The sequence below is a fragment of the Engystomops pustulosus genome, chromosome 3, assembly GCF_040894005.1.
Source record: "Engystomops pustulosus chromosome 3, aEngPut4.maternal, whole genome shotgun sequence".
In the NCBI taxonomy this organism is placed as follows: Eukaryota; Metazoa; Chordata; class Amphibia; order Anura; family Leptodactylidae; genus Engystomops; species Engystomops pustulosus.
The window spans coordinates 207,377,361-207,383,615 of NC_092413.1; positions in this window are offsets into that span (position 1 = coordinate 207,377,361).

Consider the following 6,255-nt stretch of genomic DNA (forward strand, 5'->3'; position numbering starts at 1 on the left):
CATCAAGTTATGACTCAGACCTCCATAATGGACACCTACCTCTGGTCAGTGACGGAACACAGCGCTCTACTTGTTGCCACTCCCAGGGGCCATGCTAGTGGTGAGGACAAGGGCTGTCATTCCCCAAGAAGAGGCTCCGATAGCAGCCACTCCTGTGGAACATCTGTGTCGGCCCCTGTTGTTCCAGCAGAGTCCAAGCCTGCAGTTGAAATGCCCCTGTCTGCACCGAAATCTCTGCAATCCTGTGGTCAGAGTGAAGCTCTCCGAAAGGAACCTCTGTGATTACATCTCAGAGCAAAGTTGCTGGGAGCGAGAAGCCCAGCACTATGTGGCAGGTCGGTCAAGGGAAGGCGCACGGGTGCATTATAACTGTACCACAGGATGAATACAATTCTTTAAGGGAAATCTACCACTTGACTCAGGATGAAATGACCTGAGAACACCACCCTCCGGGCTCTGTACTACTGATCCCAGCACATGGTTTGGTTAGGGCCAAAAACCGCTATGAGACACACCTGCACATGTGCATCAAAAGCCACGAGTTACCGGAAGAGTGCTTAGGGCCAGCACGCCTGAGTAGTGTAGGCTAAGCGTGAAAAGTGATGTTCAAGATTGGTGGAATGGAGTTGAATTAGAGATTTCTGGTGTTGACGCTCCATTCTATTGGGTTATTAGCACCCCATGAGAACCCCTTTTTTCTTTCAATATAGGTACGATTCTTTGACAGACTGCAAAGCTACGGGAGAACTACAGAGTCGAGAAGTGTTTATCCCCTACCGTTCTGTCAAGCGAACCAATGAATTGAATTGAATAAAGCCTCTAGGAGGGTCCCTGAAGGCCATGGCGGATTCCCCATTCCAAAGAGCCCCATTACGATGACTACTGTGAGGAGGAGTTATGGCTGGACTATCCACTAGCTCCGTGTGCCACAGCTCCATGTGCCGCAGCTCCATGTGCCGCAGCTGTGCAGACAGCGATACATGTCAGTTCCCCAACCACTGTGATAATGAGCATGGGCCCCATTGCCATCCATGGACCGGGCATGGTTCAAGGGAATACTCCGTCCTCATCTCTGACTGCCAGCATTGCCAGTTCCCAAGTGTCCTCTGCAGCGGAAGAACTACCAGCTGCTGACCCTCATCCTGGAGCCCCTGTGATTTACCTAATTCCACCGGTTGCTTATCCCACTAAGAACCCAGATTTTCACCCCATTATGAGTGGGGGGATATCCCAGCCAGCCACTCCGGTACCAGGGGAATCCAGCTGCCCCGAATCCAAAAGGTCAGGCCCCGGGGAAGGGGGGATATTCTACACATCTCATCTCCCTCTGCTTTACATTAGAGATATGTGGAGGTGACTCCACACATACAGGGGGTCGCAATATAAGGGAAGAGGGCCACAATATGAGTAAGTATAGAGGGCCACAATATAAGGGGGGGCACAATTTCAGAGAGGACAGAAGGACAAAATATGAGCGAGAGATGAGAGGGTTGGGCAAAGGGTTGGACAATGGCCATGGTTTAGGAAAAAAGGAGAGGGAGTATTTGTCCCTCTTTCTCTAGCCCAAAAAATGGGAGGTATGCATGATTCAGCAACATGGTCGGGTTAGGTGAAGCTGCCAAACGAAGGACGCTGAGCCTGATGTTCGGGTCCTCTCATCTCTATTCCTGCATGGACATAACCTTTACATCAATAATTCCAAATGAGAGCCAGGAGTGGACCCCAAGTTTGCGTTTACGTGCGGCATTTTGAAAATGCAAATGAAAAGCTCAATGCCGGCGATTCCATGCTGAGTTGTTATTGCAAACAAGAATATTAAGGTCCATTCACACAGGGTTAAGTCTATAGTGGGTGGTAGTGGGTGGCCACTATGACAAAACTAGGTTAAGTACAGGACCCTAATACGGTCACCCCTACAGTTTCTGTAAAGCTGCTGGATCCTTACTTTCTGTGATGTCCCATGCTCCGATGGCTTCTGGCTGATGGAGGGGACCATGTAGGTGTTACTGTCTGCATGTCCCCTCCATCATAACCACTCTCCTGGTTGGCTTTACAGAAACTTCACCAAGGTAAGTGTAAGGTTATGAATAGAGATGAGTGTACCCGTAGTTTCAGTTCCAGTTTGGGCAGGTATTGCCGGAGCACCACCAATATGACAAATTGGCACCCATGCCGAATCTGAACGCCGAAACCAAACCGAAACTTCGGGTCCAGTCATCTGCAGTTGTGAAGAAATAAATCTGCAGTAACTAACTTTGGTCAGTAGGTGGCAGCAAAGTAACGTACAGCCCATAAGTCTAGGTATTAATGCACAGAAATGTATATAGTTCTGGGGGTCAGTGCTGTAATATGCTGGATTTCTTCTCTCTTTATACCTTGTTGCCTATTTTTCCAGGTCTCATGAAATATTAACATTCACTTACAAAGTCACTGGAGTGCACTAAAACTGCTCTTCCCATGTATAATACTGTGTGCGGCAATTCACTGAGATCGTGCGTCAGAAATCATGAATGTGTCGCTTCCCCGCACTGGTCTGACAGAGCTCACTATCTTTTTTGTGGTGCACCTTTAACATAGGGCATGCGACACAATTTAAAAGTAAAATATGGCGCTCGGTACAAATCAGCGAGACTGACCGATGGCACACCCCTAATTTATGTCACATAGAGGCCATCGCAGCTGCGCCACGAAAGGCTTGCGTGCAACACAATTGTAGCGCAGACTTTTCTTAAATACCTGTGCAAACCATGTTAGCCATGAAAAACGTGCAAAATCCAACAAAACTGCAGCGCACAACCCTTAATAAATGTGCCCCAGTGTCCTATCTGCAGGCAGCATGTTATACAGCAGGAGGAGCTGAGCAGATTGCACAAAGTGTCCTATATGCAGGCAACATGTTATACAGCAGGAGGAGCTGAGAAGATTGTAAATAGTGTCCTATCTGCAGGCAGCATGTTATAGAGCAGGAGGAGCTGAGAAGATTGTACATAGTGTCCTATCTGCAGGCAGCATGTTATAGAGCAGGAGGAGCTGAGAAGATTGTACATAGTGTCCTATCTGCAGGCAGCATGTTATAGAGCAGGAGGAGCTGAGCAGATTGCACAAAGTGTCCTATATGCAGGCAGCATGTTATAGAGCAGGAGGAGCTGAAAAGATTGTACATAGAGGGGCACATTTACTTAAACGGTCCAATGAAGTGCATTGTCTAACGATATTGTGCTGTGCCGCAATTCACTAAGATCGTTCGCCCGATATCCTGCATGTGTCGCTTCCCTGCTCAGGTCCCCCAGTGTTCACCTTCTTCTTCCTGGAAAGTCCTACGAAAGTGCAGTGCGTGGCCATTAATAAATAAGCCCCAGTGTCCTATCTGCAGGCAACATGTTATAGAGCAGGAGGAGCTGAGCACATTGTTCATGTCTTATCTGCAGGTAGCATGTTATAGAGCAGGAGGAGCTGAGCATATTTTGCATAGTGTCCTATCTGCAGGCAGCATGTTATAGAGCAGGAGGAGCTGAGCAGATTGTACATAGTGTCCTATCTGCAGGCAGCATGCTATAGAGCAGGAGGAGCTGAGCAGATTGTACATAGTGTCCTATCTGGAGGCAGCATGTTATAGAGCAGGGGGAGCTGAGCAGATTGTACGTAGAGTACTATCTGCAGGCAGCAGGTTTGACTAAGCAGTAACAGTGACATTTTATCTGTCTTGTCGGACACAGAGCAGCCGCCACACAAAACTGGCGCAGATAGTTTAATTGATATGGGTCAGTGTCCGATCTGGAGCAAGAAAATCTGAATAACAAACCTGTGTTAATAAGCTGGAATCTTATTATGGATGGTGATCAAAGTCTGCACATTATTAGTGCATGTTGTGTTTGCTTTAAACTGAATTAGAAATAAAACACTTTGTAGTTTTATTTCATTTGTTTTGTTAGTCATTAGAATATGAATATTTAAAAGCACAAAAATTCCCCATAATCCTCAGCACATAATGATCCTGTCACTGCACCTCCTGGTGGTCACATGAGGAGCCAAACAACTCTGTATAGTCCAGATCTGAGCTCACTTCTCATTAACACTATCACGACTGGTCAACAAAAAATGACCCCCGACCATCCAAATGTTCAAAAAGTGAACAAAGGGTAGTACAGTTCTCACCATTGTATCAATAAAAACATCGGCTTGTCCTGCAAAAATGCACACCTCCCACGAAGGGATAAAAAAGTAGCATTTTCTGAAAGGTATTAAAGGGAACCTGTCACCAGGCACCTCATTTTCACTAAAGACAGATTGTAGAAGCCCATGACACCTGCAGTGCACATCTGCCTCTCTGCCTTTTCTAAGCATTTGCATTGCAATATACACTCACCAGCCACTTTATTAGGTACACCATGCTAGTAACGGGTTGGACCCCCTTTTGCCCTCAGAACTGCCTCAATTCTTCGTGGCATAGATTCAACAAGGTGATGGAAGCTCCTCAGAGATTTTGGTCCATATTGACATGATGGCATCACACAGTTGCCGCAGATTTGTTGGCTGCACATCCATGATGCGAATCTCCCGTTCCACCACATCCCAAAGATGCTCTATTGGATTGAGATCTGGTGACTGTGGAGGCCATTTGTGTCCAGTGACCTCATTGTCATGTTCAAGAAACCAGTCTGAGATGATTCCAGCTTTATGACATGGCGCATTATCCTGCTGAAAGTAGCCATCAGATGTTACAGGGTACATTGTGCTCATAAAGGGATGGACATGGTCAGCAACAATACTCAGGTAGGCTGTGGCATTGCAACGATGCTCAATTGGTACCAAGGGGCCCAAAGAGTGCCAAGAAAATATTCCCCACACCATGACACCACCACCACCAGCCTGAACCGCTGATACAAGGCAGGATGGATCCACGCTTTCATGTTGTTGACGCCAAATTCTGACCCTACCATCCGAATGTCGCAGCAGAAATCGAGATTCATCAGACCAGGCAACGTTTTTCCAATCTTCTACTGTCCAATTTCGATGAGCTTGTGCAAATTGTAGCCTCAGTTTCCTGTTCTTAGCTGAAAGGAGTGGCACCCGGTGTGGTCTTCTGCTGCTGTAGCCCATCTGCCTCAAAGTTGGACGTACTGTGCATTCAAAGATGCTCTTCTGCCTACCTTGGTTGTAACGGGTGGCGATTTGAGTCACTGTTGCCTTTCTATCAGCTCGAACCAGTCTGCCCATTCTCCTCTGACCTCTGACATCAACAAGGCATTTCCGCCCATAGAACTGCCGCTCACTGGATGTTTTTTCTTTTTCTGACCATTCTCTGTAAACCCTAGAGATGGTTGTGCGTGAAAATCCCAGTAGATCAGCAGTTTCTGAAATACTCAGACCAGCCCTTCTGGCACCAACAACCATGCCACGTTCAAAGGCCTCAAATCCCCTTTCTTCCCCATACTGATGCTCGGTTTGAACTGCAGGAGATTGTCTTGACCATGTCTACATGCCTAAATGCACTGAGTTGCCGCCATGTGATTGGCTGATTAGAAATTAAGTGTTAACGAGCAGTTGGACAGGTGTACCTAATAAAGTGGCCAGTGAGTGTATATTGTAATGCAAATGCTTAGAGAAGGCAGAAAGGCATTTTTGCACTGCAGGTGTGATGGGCTTCTACAACCTGAAAATGAGGTTCCTGGTGACAGGTTCCCTTTAAGACACAACATATACTACGCTATATAAATTTGGTGCCTCTGTGATCTGGACCGCATAGTGAAAACCGTAAAAAAAAAGAAACCTCAGAGCCCATAAGTCTTTATCAATAACGATATGCCAACAAAAACAACGTATTCAACTCCTTTCGGAGTCTGTAAACGGGTGAAATTTTGCATAAAAATAGAGAATTCTAATTTATACTTGAGAAATAAACTAGAATTCCCTTTTTTATGCAAAATTTCACCTTAGGAATCATACGTGTGATTCTTATTCATCTGTATCTATGGTTACAGTGTATAATATTGTACGTCTGTGAAGCTCCCAATAAAGCTTTTTTGAAAACAAAAAAAAGCGAATTTTAGAAAGGATATTCCATCCCCTACCTGAGGGGGCTGTTAGTTTAATGGGGTAAAATCTTTTGACAGAAAAGGAACAAGTAAAAGCAATTCCTTCGAAAACACAAGAGGGCGCTCTAATAGGAGGCAACAAGAATTAATTGGGAAGATTTATCAAGGTTGCCCATGGCAATTACAGCTCAGCTTTCATTTTACCAGTGCTCATGAATAT